We start from the raw sequence: 14288 nt of genomic DNA, 5'->3' as shown, positions 1-14288 counted from the left end.
TGGAGAAGTGACTGGAGAGAGAGGGAGAGAGGGAGGGAGGGGGAAGGGGAGGGGGATGGGGGGAAAAGGAAAGGCTCTCTGGATGTTGAGAAAAACCTTGGAAGTCAGTGATGAATAAGGCCTGCAGGCCAGAGCCAGCCCATTCTGCCACAGGCAGCATAAAAATGTTGTAAATAAAGGAATAATAGATAAACTGTATGTTGCTGAAGTATTGAAGCTTCTGTCTGGTTCCTCAGTGCGAGTGGGTGAGTAAGCAAGAGGGAAAGGGTGAGCTGGTGGGTCGTAACAGCAGTTGCTTCTGGACAGGTGGGTGAGAATGGCAGGTGAAAATCAGCCACAGAGAGGCCGTTACTTGTTTAGGTCTTTAGTGCCTGCTTTCTGTTGTGGTATTCATTGACATTATAATGTGGATTTGATTGGATTTATTCTGTTTTAGAGTTGGATTGGGATGTGAGAAACTGAAGTTCAAATATTATTTCAGCCATGAGGCAAAGTGAAAATCTTTGGACAAGTTACTCTCAGTCAGCCAAATCTTCTTCACAAGGCAGCTGTGAGGATAAACGCACTAAGAAGTGTAAAGCACTTTGGGTCGTGTGAATGCTTACATAAGTGATTAATAATATAGCCATCAAAATAGAATTCTTTCTGTTCTTTTTTCCCCAGGAATAGTCTTATTGATTGGTTGAAGTCTTATTGGTTGTGCTCTTTCTCTCTCTTGCTGGTGAGCATAGCTAATTCAGTCACAAGAGTATTTACTATTCATAAATTATGAGGCAGCTTCCAACTACATTATGAATTATATTCTCACTAATTTAATCAGAGGAAACCTTTTTCTCGCCTAATGTGTTAATAATAGACTGTGTTGACACCACATGGATAATTTTTAGATGGTGTGTTACATGAGGAGCTTGTGTTGGAAAGCTCGATCATCATGGCATTGTTGTGACTGATTATTAATCTATATTTAGTTCAAAAGCTGTTATACAGGTGCAGTTCAAATTATTATCTGAAAATGTCTTTTTCTTAGTGAATATTTGTTTGTTAAACTGCTCAGAAAGTAATGTCGATATGAAAATAAATAATATTATTAGGCTCCTGTCAAACCCACAGAGTCAGTTTCCAAAATAGAAATCAAATTATGGGATTACTGTTTCAGAGGGGTTGGTGCAGGTGGACTCAGTCAACTTCCTTGAGTCTCTGAATCCATTTGCCGATGTTTGGAACATTTTTTTCTATATAAGTCCTTTATTCTTTCTGTCTAAGTAATTTTTAAATTCTATGTTTTGCTGTTATGCTAAAGTGCGCAGGGTTTCTTGTCCCTTTTTAACCTCACAATCCTTTGAGGTGTGTTAGGCCATAAGTGACTCGCTCAAGGCTGCCCATCAGAGTTGAGAAGCATATGACTTGCGGCTAAGAGTTGCCAAATAGCACTTATGAACTAAAAAGACTTATGGATGAGCTGGAAGAAGTCTATGTGCACACTGAGAAGAAATTAGATATACAACAAAATGGACTAACTAATCTCCTAAATTCCTTGACTTAATGAAAGCATTAATCTTTATAACTAACTGCATACTAACTGTTAATGACCCTACTTTCTTGGGTTTTTAGTTATAGTGTGGGTTTTCTTTCTTTATACTGTTTGTATCCTGGGGTTTGTTATTTTAGTTTGTTATTTTTTCCCCCCCTTCCATTTTTTCTCCCTCTCTTTTCTTTCCTTTTTGTAGTCACGTAGGTGTAATAAAAAATCAATAAAGCTACCCTTCGGGGGATTAAAAAGTTAAAAAAAAAAAAAAAGAGCATTTGGAACACAGGTCTGCAATTCAAATGCAACACACTGTCTATTCTCCTGGGCTTTTGAAGGCCTAAACTAGGAATGGCCAAAATACAATTGCCCAGCTGTTGATAGTCCATTTCAGTGAATGCTGTAGCCAATGTACAGAGGAGGATCAGCATTCTATCTTCTTCAATTTTACACTGCAAAAAGCAGCACATGGATTGGAAATGCATGGCTTCTGTGCATACACAGCTTATGAATCCATGAAGGGCGGTGTACTTTCATGGTACACGACTTCAGACTGTATGGATGTGACATAGTGCCTTTATACATACAATGCTTTACAGAGCAACATAAGCAAAAGGAGATGATTCCCTGCCCTGAGATGCATACAATCTACAATGACAGTAGGAAAACCAACTAAAGAAGGCATGGAAAGTGAGAGGCAGGGATAAAAGAAGGGATGCTATCTATGCAATAGTTAGGACTGTACATATGGTAACTGCTAAAATAATTATTCTATAATACAGTTAATATAATGTGACTGCAATCATTTCTATATTTGTTAACATTAAAACCTGACTGTTATTGCGGTGCTTTGCTTGTCTAGATTCAGTTCCCTGGGCAGTGAGAGGTGAGTGACGTGAGAGGAGAGATATATATATGCAAGACAGGGATGTTGTCCAGTAGAGGAGTTAACAGATGGCAAACACAGTTATCCCTTATCCCTATGTAACAATAGCACTGTTCACATGTTACAGTGAACGCACGTATATCTGTTTGTAAGAAAGTACCAGTGTGAATTCATTTTACCAATGAAACCGGGGTCCTAGTACCAAGGTTTAAATCACACGCTCAGCTGTCCATGCGTTGACTGTAAAATGAAAATTACTCAACACACATATAAAAAGCAATCAAGTGTACACTGTACACTTACATGCTGTACACTGTTAACGTATGAACAGGGTTCTTATCTAGACCCAAAAATAACCTGAACAAGTGTAATAGTTATAATAAGAGAACAAATGCAAATATAAAACAGCAAAACAAACTGAAAATAACCCTGAGAAAGGAAGGTTTTAGTAGTGGTTGTAGAAGTGTGAAAAATTGGAAGAGAAATATTTATTGGTCCTCTAAGGAGTATATGGTTTGAAAAGAACTGAAACACTAATATGGCCTGTATGGAGGGTTTTTAGTGTATAGTTAGTATAAAGATCTTGGGAATTTGCATTTATTAACGTTTCCCTTATCTTCTGGCAGTTGTTCAGCACTTATTGATAGCAATGGAAACACAAATTTTTGAGGAATGAATATGACACAGGAGTCACACTTACAGAATCACATGGTTGTCAGATAAAATACTATTATGGCCATCTTACAATTAACCATTTCTGTTACTGAGTTCACTGGGACAAAGATCTGTATTCATACGGAGGCACTGTAATTGTTCTGAAGGAGCATCTAAGAACATGGCAGAAGCTGTTTCACTAATAGGGTGGGAGTTTGGAACCTATGGAAACCAAGCTTGAACCAAATTACCTTTAAATATGTATTTAATATGTAAAATATGGCTGTTAAAAATAAGGGCAATCTGAAAAATTTGGAAATTACTGTTATTCTCATGCCTTGCCTGCTTTTCTCAGTTGCATGAAGATGTTTGTACTATCTGAAAACAGGCACTGCCCATTGAAAGTCAGGCCCAGAGATAAACAGCATACCTGCGGGTACACCCTGTAAGGCAGGCAGGCTGCTTCAGAGAAACTGGGACAGGGGAATCAGAAGCAAATGCTTCTCTTTTTCTAATGAAAAGAAGGTTCTGAGATCTCTTTAACATCAGAACGGATAAAAGGAAGTACTTCTTCACCCAAAGAGTGATTAACACATGGAATTCACTGCCACAGGAAGTGGTGGCGGCTACAAGCATGGACGGCTTCAAAAGGGAATTAGATAAGCATATGGAGCAGAGGTCCATCAGTGGCTATTAGCCACCAGGTATAGCTAGGGGCTCTGGGGCAAGTGATGCTCTGTCTTCTTGGTGCTTGGGGGGGGGGTCAACAGTGGGAGGGCTTCTAATGTCCTGGCCCCACTGCGGGACCTCCTGATGGCACTGGTATTTCTGGCCACTGTGTGACACAGAGTGTTGGACTGGATGGGCCTTTGGCCTGATCCAACATTGGCATCTCTTATGTTCTTGTGTTCTAGTGAATGATTCAGTTTCTGAGCTGTCTCACATCTTTTTTTCTCTTTTGCTGTCAAGTCACAGCTGATTTAGGGTGAACTCTGGTGGGGTTTTCTAAGCAAGAGATGTTCAGAGGTGGTTTGCCATTGCCTGTCTCTGCGTTGTGACCCTGGTTTTCCTTGGTGGTCTCCTATCCAAATACTGACCAAGATCAACTCTGCTTAGTTTCTGAAATCTGATTAAATAAGACTAGCCTGGGCTAGTGAGATCAGCCTCACATCTTTACGTTGATGTAAAACACTTGTGCCATTTATCCATTATCTCTCTCCACCCCCGCTATTACCCAAGAAGACAACAAGATGGTTCTCAGGGATGGAACATCTGTTTCTTGAAAGGAAGCTCTTTTTATCCCTCCCTGTGATTCGCATTATGCCAAGTAATTCTCATATATTTATTTTTACATGTAATTTTCATATATTGCCTTTACGTTGTGGGGTTACATCCAAACTAGGGCTACCAAGCTTCAGGTGGGGCCTGGAGTTTCCTCAGAATTATAACCAATCTTCAGACTACAGAGATCCATTTCATTGGAGGAAATGGCACCTTCAGAAGGCACACCGTGGTGTCCTGCTTATTGGGGAGACTGTTTCTCCTATAAACCACACTCTGTGTACATGAACTTAGTAGATTTCTGCTGCCACCAGGAATTCCAAATTCCAAATCTCTTTCTTTTGGTAGAATGATCCAATGTCTGGGCACTTCAATGGACTATGTGGTCCTGAAAAAGGACTGTTCTGATTGCTGGGATAAGTTTAAACAAATATTGATTTATTTATAAAAGAACAAAATAGGTTTCTGGGCATTTTTGAACTGTTTTTGAAGAAAGAAAATATAACTGACAAAGCTTGATGTCACACACAGTCTCTCATACACCAAAACTCAACTCTGGCAGGCTTATCTCTCTCTCATATATATAGCCACACAGGCTGAACTCTCTTGCTCATGTATAGCCACACAGGCTGAACTCTCTTGCTCATATATCCACACAGGCTAAACTTTCTCCCTCATAGCCACACAGGCTAAACTCCAACTGCTTCCTCTGTCATACAGACTCTCACACAAACTCTCCACATTTGTCTGTTCATGAACACTGAATCACCTCAGAGACATCTCTCCTCCTACACTCTCAGTCCTCAGCCAATCACATCACACTTATCTCCCCCTATCACTCTCCTTACATTACTGCAGTCACACTAAACATTTAAAGAAACACATACCAAAACAAGAAATCATTACACACACTATGGCATAACAGCCCCACCAATCACCCACCTCTCCCCAGACTCTGACCTCTTTGGGCACTGCCCTCCAATTGCCAGGAATTTCATCAGCTGGAGTTTGCAACCCTAACCCAACTTACTTATTACTTTGTTGAGGTATATATGCAGATATGCCAAGGAGTTGCCTTAAAGAAAAGTATTAAGAGAACTTGAGCTAATCAGAGACCAGGCTTCTTGGGGTTTTTCACAAAGGGTGGGCAGCTCCATTGTATTGGGCTTTAGTTCAAGACATGATACCAACTTTCTGCCAAGCCTAAAAAATCTTGCCATATGTAAGGCTCTCTTGGGGTCCAGGCCTTTGACGTTTGGAGAACTCAGCTATTTGTAACGATTCATATCACCTGCTGGCTTTCCTTCAGCAATATCCAGCTATTTTACTGCCTAATATATTTTTAAAAGACTGCACCCATTCAGTCAACACTGGAGACGAGCTGTCAAAATCTAGTCACTCATGCAGCAGTTGGTCACACTTTGATGATGTGTCTGTCATCATGTTAAAACAGTCGCGTTCTGACATATTTTATGGGTACGGACATGTTTTAGAGATGAACAAAAAGGGTTGGCCTTTAAAAAGGAGCAAGAGGAGCAATTCCTTTCAGGGAGAAGACATATAATTTGAAATAATAGTACATCAATAGTACCTATAGGAAATTGCTCTAAAATGAAAATTTCATTCTCAGCTTTTAGTACTGGAGCTCTTTCTGCAAAAAACAGGTGGCCATGCTATCTATGAAAATATATGTTCCACAAAGCCTGCATTGTTCTTTGCATGCCTGGAGTTAACCAGGCAAGGTGGAGATTTCAAAGGAGGGAATTAGACGTTCTGCGTTGCTCAGCATTGTGCTGAATCTGAATGGCATTTGCTTTATGGGGAAATATTATGTCATTTTGTGTGGCAATTGAATGAATCACCTTAGTGGTTTTATCAAATTAGACATAAAGACTTGTGATTCTGATTACTGCGTACCCGTGTATTATTTTGCACTCTCTGTGAATGCACACTGTTCACGAGAAATGTTTTTCTTAGTGTATTTTTTAAAAAAAAATCAGCCTGGCTCTATATATACTTACCTGGAAGAAGAGTGAAATGTCTTTACTCACTGACTTCATTTAAAGTCTGCCTTTTTTTATCAAGGCAGATTACAGAATGAGAAGACAGTGCAATAAAAACAGTATAATGCTACAAAGAGTGCAGAAAAGAAAAACAGGATTGTAAAACAGTGCAGCAAACTCAGCATAATGGAATAATAACAACCAATGCAACAAAAAAAGAAAACTGTCACAGATACTGAAGTCAGAATGTTCTTCACTTTAGGAAAGTGCTCTCCTGACTATTTCCATACTGCTACAACAACTGTTAAAGCTTAGCTGAAGGGACTGTGTAGCCTGTCCTAGCCAAGGCACAGATTTACAGCAATGGATAAGCCCTGGTGGTCTCCTGACTGCAAACAGTTGGAATCTGCAGAGCCTAAAGTATGACAAAGGTTTTGTTCACCAAAAAGTCATGTTGCAGGTGATTTTAATGAATCTGGCAAATCCTATAGAAGCCACAGGGAATGGTTTGTTTAAAGAGTTTCATTTATGAGGTTTTACAGGCTAATGCATTAAAAAAATCTCTGGTTCTGCCTGTACTGTTGTTGTTATTCTTTTGTAGCTTATCTTTATTTTTAAGCCAACTCCCTATGTTTGGGGGGGGGGGAATAAAAAGGTAAACTGCATTTTAAAAGTAAATGGGTTGCTAAATGATAGGGCTGGTTGAAGTTATGACCAATGTTACAAACAGTTAACTGTGTTACCTTGTAGGAACGTAAATATATAGGGAAAGTAGAACCAGCCAATATTCTCAATGCATCTCAGTCTGATGGTTCATCTAATTATTATTTAATGATGTGTCTGAGTGACAACATGACGGTTCAAGTCATTTTCGCCCTTTCAATCAGCCCCAAGAAGGTTGCAGTCCTTCTCAAAAGGTTTGGGCTCTCCTAACTGGATCAGCTCAATTTTACAGGGCTTGTAGAAGATGGTAGTGGGAAAGTATACATGCTGCAGTAGTTAGTGAACCATGCTGAAATTAGGAATGGGTGAAAGATCTGAAGGGCCTGCCTTCTGCTCTCCCCACTGTTACTTACTTCTGAGACCATCTTATAGAAAAGGTATGTTGATCTGCTGCCCAGTCATGGGCTTGCTCATTCACTGCCATCCCTGTCCTGTGGAATGGGCTACCAGATTGTCCTCTCTCCTGATTTTTCAGAAAATGCAGGTTGGCAGCACTATTCCCAAGAGCCTTTGCTTTCCCTTGTTGTGGGATATTAAACTATCATGAGGTGCTGTAGCAATCATACGCGATTGGATTGGATTGTCTTCACTGGCAAACCGAGTTGCAGATGATTGCTGTATTGCAACAGCAGTGCAGTATCCAATGATGTGTGCATGCAGCTTTTGCCTAAATGGTGTTAACATTTATGGTGACTGGTGGGCAATTTTCTCTGTCATTTGACTGATGTATGTGGCTTGGTTTTTTAATTTTGCTGTAGTTATGCTCCGTATATGTTGTGAGCTGCCTTTGGTCCCTGTTTCTCTGGGAGGAAGGCAGGAATGCAAATATTTTAGCCTGCATTCCAGTATGACCAAATTACAGCCTTGATTGCTGTGGGGTAACTGTGCTATCAGATAGGGCAAGAGTTTGCTTGTGAGTGCCTCCAGATGGTTTAAATAGTAGCATCCCTCTGAGCGCAATGGCCGCCCGCAACACATCTCCTTGCAGTACATTATCAGCTGGTTAGCAAGTGGGGCGTAAAGTGTTTGTATTCACGAAGCAACGGCTAGCAAAAGCAGCACATCTTTATTTCTGTTTCTGCCGCTGCTTTGTTCATTAAGCTAATTACAGCCTTCTGCTACCCCCCCTCCTTTTTCATCTACCGTGTTCCTTCAGCTTGATCCTTTCCTCCCCAACCCTGCAATCGACTGTTACTGAACAGTTGAAGCTGAACAGGAAGGAATTGCAGGTGTCAACTCACAGTTTACAAATATGACATCTCCTCTGGCATAGCTGGAAATATGAAATATTGATTTATGTGCAGTAAAAGGTCTTATAAAAATGATCACATACACATGAGAGATTAATGCGCTGGAGATCAATAGAAATTTCATTCTTGACGCTAGACTGTCACCTATGGTGAAATGCTAAAATACAGAAATCAATATTATCTATGAAATGTCAAATTTATTATAATTATGAGGATGAAAGCTGGCCAAGTGGCTCCCAAGAGAGAAGGAAGGATAGGTTACTGTGCTGAAGCATCCTTCATGTCCCTTGTTCACTTGCTGCCAATTTGAGAACAATATTGGTGCAGGGGGTTTTCAGGCATTATGTATCACCGTGTAGTAACAAATTCCTCCTGGAATATTTAACTCTTGAAACTGACAATAACACCGGTATCTTTGTGGCCAAAAGGTTCAGAACTTTGAAGTCGTTTTTAGGGTTGAGGGGCAGGGGGGAGTAAGAAAGAGACAGATGGGTAGGAAAAAAGAGCATATTTCTCATACAGATCCCATGTACCCTCCCCCCCATATGCTGAGTGCGAAAAGTGTGTTATTTTAACCTTTTTTGCCCTCTAGGTATCATATAATTAGTTAGGGCTAGGGTTTAATTTAATTTAATAGCAACATCCTGTTTTTTAAATTCAGTTTAATTGACAGAGTCGGTGCAAAATCTCTTGGAGACCTGGGAGAAAGAAACAATGGAAATTGTATATCCAGCGTTCCATAGTCTTCATGTACTGGCTTGATTCTTAAAAATGGCCCTTCAGTCCTTGCCGCTTTGCTGCAATTCTTTTGAAAGCTTTTTTGCACGGTTGTGGCAGCCTACTTGCCTCATGTATCATGTTTAGTGTAGAGGCTTCTGGAAAAAGCTCCACAAAACTAAAATGTTATGGGCCAGTAAGAAAACAATAAAACTACAGTTTTCCTTGTTGCTGATGGTTTGTTTTATAAATCAGATTTATGAAGGAGCATTCCTATGATGCTCCCAATCTCTTGTACGCAAGCACATGGAAATGGGGGAGGGGAGCTTGAGGTGCCTTTTGTCAATACTAAAATTAAGCGTCAGCAACCTATTAGAAGGTTGACTTAGTTGTGTCACATTTTGTAGATGTTTTCAGGGTTGACATAGCTACCAGAGCCCCAGCATAATTTTTCTGGGCCTAATATGAAGTTGTAGTGAGCCTCTCCCCAGAGCCCACACAATACCATAGATCGTGAAAGGCAAATGTCTGTTCTGCTTCTGAAATGACTTAAATAGATCATGGTTTGAGTCCAGTGGCACCTTTAAGATCAACAAAGTTTTATTCAAAGTGTAAGCTTCATGTGCAAAGTCCACTTCTTCAGACAAATTGGAATAAAATCTCCTCAAGGGCTACTTAAAGGAAAATATAGGGTGGGGGCAGCTGTTAGAAGAAGTGGCTTCTGGACTCTAGCGTCATTCTCACATCTCTTTGTGAATTCTTGCATTTACGTGCTAATTTGCTGCCATCCATTGGCCTTACCGGCCACCTGATCCAGTTTTCAGCTCTGCATATGCATCTTGGCTATGAGTGGCCCCCACTTTGAATGAAACTTCGTTGGTCTTAAAAGTGCCACGGCACTCAAGATTTGTTCTAGCCCTTGAGGACATTTCATTCCAATTTGTCTGAAGAACTGTGCTTTGCACATGAAAGCTTATGCTTTGAATAAAACTTTGTTGGTCTTAAAGGTGCCACTGGATTCAAACTTTGTTCTGCTGTTTCAGACCAATACAGCTACCCACCTGAATTTTTATGGCAATAGGCTTGCAGATCGGGCTAGACCCCCTGGTCCCGATTTTTCAAAAGGAAAAAAAAAATCTCCATTATAATACTAAACCAGTTTAGGTGAAACATGTGTTGGATCCTAGTGACGTCATAGAGAAATCACTGCAATGTCTGAGGAAAATATAGCTAAGGTTGATTTTTTTGGATGAGCAGCTCAGGTAAATCACTGCAATGTCTGAGGAAAATATACCTAAGGTTGATTTTTTTTTTGAATGAGCAGCTCAGGTCTGACATGGACTGTTATCAGAGCTGGTGAAATAATCCAATCCCATGCATACACAGTTGTTTTCAATAAAGTTTACTGCAGCAACAGGATTTGCAAAAGGCATTAACTAACTAGGCTTTGCAATGGAAGCACAACAAGAACTAGGGGGAAAACAAGAGAATGGTTTAATAGGCTCTGGAGAGTAGACAGAATGCATTATAGGTCTGTCTAGAGATCTACTGGACTAAAAATACCGTGTTAGTATTATCATTAATAAAACTGCTCACATGCTGTTACCTCTCCAACATAGACTGCATGTCATAGACTTACTGGATGGAGACTTACTGAATCAGCATCCTGCAGTGCTGCAACTTCACTTCTGGTGGCCTAATTGGTGATGTCATCACACTACAGGATGCTCTAGGATTTCCCCAAAACTGTGGTAAAAACCATAGAGTTTCTGGGGAATTTTAATTGCATGATGATACTTTATGCAATCCATGGGAAGGATAATTGCATAACCTTAATAAACCTTGGCAACATTAATTATTTTTGCTTGCTTGTAATTGTGTATTTTTCACTACCAATGAATTTGTATATGCCTTTATGGTGCCTTCCCTTATTTGCAATGCAATCCTATGCATAATTAGTCCAGTCTATGCCCATTATTTTATTTTATTTTATTTTTCACATTTATATCCCGCACATCCCGTAAAAGGGCTCAGGGCAGGTTACAACATTTTAATAAATACGATAAAATTTAAAACACTTTAAAACATATAAAATCCGTACTCATGCTTGCCGTAAGGAGGTATCCGGCCTAGAATCGGTTTAGACAGAACCCTTATGAATTTGCCCAGCCACTACAGTCGCTTTCTGAGATTAGGCAGGTGGCAACCCAGGAGAGAGCGTTCTTGGTCATGGCACCAAAGCTCTGGAACTCTCTCCCCAGGTAGACTCATCTGTGTCCTGCTGTCAGCATCTTCTGCCAGCAGATGAAGACTTTTTTGTTTCATATGGCATTCCTTCAGTGATTCCTCCTTCCTAACCGGTGTTTTAATTGCTGTTTTAATGTTTGGTATGTATTTTAACTCTGTTTTTAATTGTTTTAATGATTGTATAGAAATATTGATTTCTAAAAGTTTCCTGCCTTCCCCTGGAATGTCTTGCTGAATAACCTGCTGTGTTGATTTCCTGTTGAAGTCAAATGGCTTGAACATTTGGTCAGAGAAGCCCATTGCCATACCATAAACCCACATTCTTCACACTTCCATGCTGGAAGAGACCCGATGGCCTCTGCAAAGCATGTCAGAAACGCACGTATCTGATGGAGGGGCTGGAGTTTGGGGATCACCTGACTGCAAAGGGTGACCTAGCCTACCTCCTTTGTGAAGCTGAGCACATGGCTGGTGCACAAGGGAGATTTTCCCTCAGGATCCCTTGGGACCTAATTGGACTGTATACTTGGACATTCTTGATTATGGATCATCCTGGTAACTATGCATATCTCTTTAATGTTTAGTGAGGGCCAGGAGCCATAAGTTTTTCTTGTTTTGAAATCCTTGTAGTCTAATTGCTAAGTTCTGTGCTGAATAAACTTATTCTGGTTTTCTAACTTGTCTGTATTGTTGTACCTGGATCCTAAGGCTATTTTCATGTGCCTAGCTGGCCACATGCTACCTATGTAAGATTAAGTTGCATCTCTAGATAGAGGTGCTAATGTGTAAAGTCCCAGAGGCCAGTTAAGAGTCTGAACCTTGCTCTTGGGCTGGAAGAGGGCTCTAGTTAAACAAGGTTCTGGCGGCTTTTGTTCTGAAATCCAGAGAGGGTAGCATACCTTTCTGGATTATTGTTTAAGTTATTGTAAAGTGTAGGTTTCCCCCTCATTCCTGGACAGGCGTGAGGGGTAGGACTCCTATACAATGATGTGTGTTGGGTTTTTAAATTTTTTTTAATGGTTTTAAAATATGATTTTATCTTGTATGTTTTAAATTGTCAGCCATCTTGGAGGCCCTTGTGAGGGCAGAAAGGCAGGATATACATTTTATGACACTGCAAGTAGCAGACTCTGCTTCATTTGAAGAATTGTCATATGTCTGTCCTTGTAACCATCTCTTTGCCCTTTGTTCTATTTTCTTATATAAGTGATAACCTTTGGAGGATGATGTGGCCGCAGTTGAGTTAAGTTACTCTAATGCAGATTTATCATACCTAATAACTCTCTACCCATTTTTTAGCCTCATTTCCTTGCATTTCTATGCACCTTGCACAGATGATCTGCATTTATCAAAGCTTTTACAATGATCTTGCCTCCTAACTTTGTGTAGATTGTATATTTTTGCTTCTTTTCTGCACATACCCATATTGTGTTTGTAGCAAATGTTACACTATGTAATATTAAGTAGTACGGAAGATCCTGTTTACTGTTGTTTATGGTCTCATTATTGGTAGGTTTGCTTTCTCTTGAGTGAGCTCATCTGTGGTGTAGTGAACAGTGTTGGCTTGCAACAGGGAGACCTGGGTCCAATGTCCTGCTTATCCCCACAGCTAATTGTATGCTTGAGTGAGTTACACACTTGAAAAATAATTGTAATGTCCCTGGGGCCCTCAGTATATCCCTTATCAAGGGCTACAGAGAGGAGGGATCTAGGGGGACAAAATTCTGGGGGCCCTAGTCTCACCAGGGGACCCATGGAGCTTTGGCAAATCATGGTGAGATTTGAAAGAGAGTTCAGAGGGAATCTTAGTCCAGAGCCCTTGTTGGCTGTTGACAGCCCTCTTGGCACCTGGTGTGTGTGGGGGGGTGGTAAATTACACTAGAACACAAGAGCAGTCATGCTGGAACAGACTTGTGGCCCATTTACTCTAGCATCCTGCTTCTTCAGGAAGTAGCCAACCAAATGCCCCTAGAAGACCTGCAAGCAGGGCATGGAGACCAAACCCTCTTCTGTTGCCCTCTACACTTGAGTACCTAGTTGCTTCAGTTTGTTTGCTGACAATAACTCCATCCTATAATATCACAACTCAATAGCTCTCACCATTTGCTGGCTCAAACAGTAGTAGAGATATTTTGTGTATCAGGGAGAAGAGCCAACTTCAGTACTAAATGTTTGTAGGGTTGCCAACTCTGGGTTGGGAAATCCCTGGAGATTTGAGGGTGGAACCTGGGGAAAGTGGGGTTTGGGTAATGGAGGGATATTACCAGGGTGTAATGTCATAGAGTCCACACTCCAAAGCAGCTATTTTCTGAATGGAAACTGATCTCTGTAGCGCACGCGCACACAAGATGCCAACCGGGAGCCCCCCGCTCCTGGCAAAGATACACTTGGCAACCCTAGCAGGAGCACTCTGCATAGCCTGTCCAAATCCAGCTTAATCACAGCTGTGGATCCTTGCCCCCCCCCCGGTCTGTTGCCACCACAGTCATTAAGGTGGCGAAGCCAGGGTTGAACAGAATGGGGGGAGCACCGCTGTCACAGTAGTGGAGGCTGGGAGCTCAGCTGAGCCTGGCCTGTGCCATTAGACTCAGTACAGCTAGGCCCCACTTGGAGGTTGGCAAACCTACCAGCCAGTTATTTGTTCTGTTTTCAATCTTTAATCACCTGACTCCATTTACGGATTAGCATTCACTTCCTCAATATCTTGGTCAAAAGGATTAATGCATTAACATGTGGTTAGGTAAACATTAGGTAGATTCCATGCAGCCGACTGCGCACCAAAGTATTTAAACAGGAAACAGAGGCAAGGGAATAAAATAAGTGAGGTGCTGCTGCCAGGGTATACTGCTCACTCAGCTAATGCACAAGACCGATTGGTTATACAAGTGGAGACGTGTGAGAATTGCAGGGGGAGAATTCCCCTCAGCCCACCTGACCCCTGCTCCACTTCAGCAAGAGCACTCTGCACAGCCTGTCCAAATCCAGCTTAATCACAGCTGTGG

The sequence above is a fragment of the Gekko japonicus genome, unplaced genomic scaffold, assembly GCF_001447785.1.
Source record: "Gekko japonicus isolate JY-2015 unplaced genomic scaffold, Gekko_japonicus_V1.1 scaffold6, whole genome shotgun sequence".
NCBI classification, from domain to species: domain Eukaryota; kingdom Metazoa; phylum Chordata; class Lepidosauria; order Squamata; family Gekkonidae; genus Gekko; species Gekko japonicus.
The sequence above is the reverse complement of the archived record's forward strand: the minus strand, read 5'-3'. Positions refer to the sequence as shown.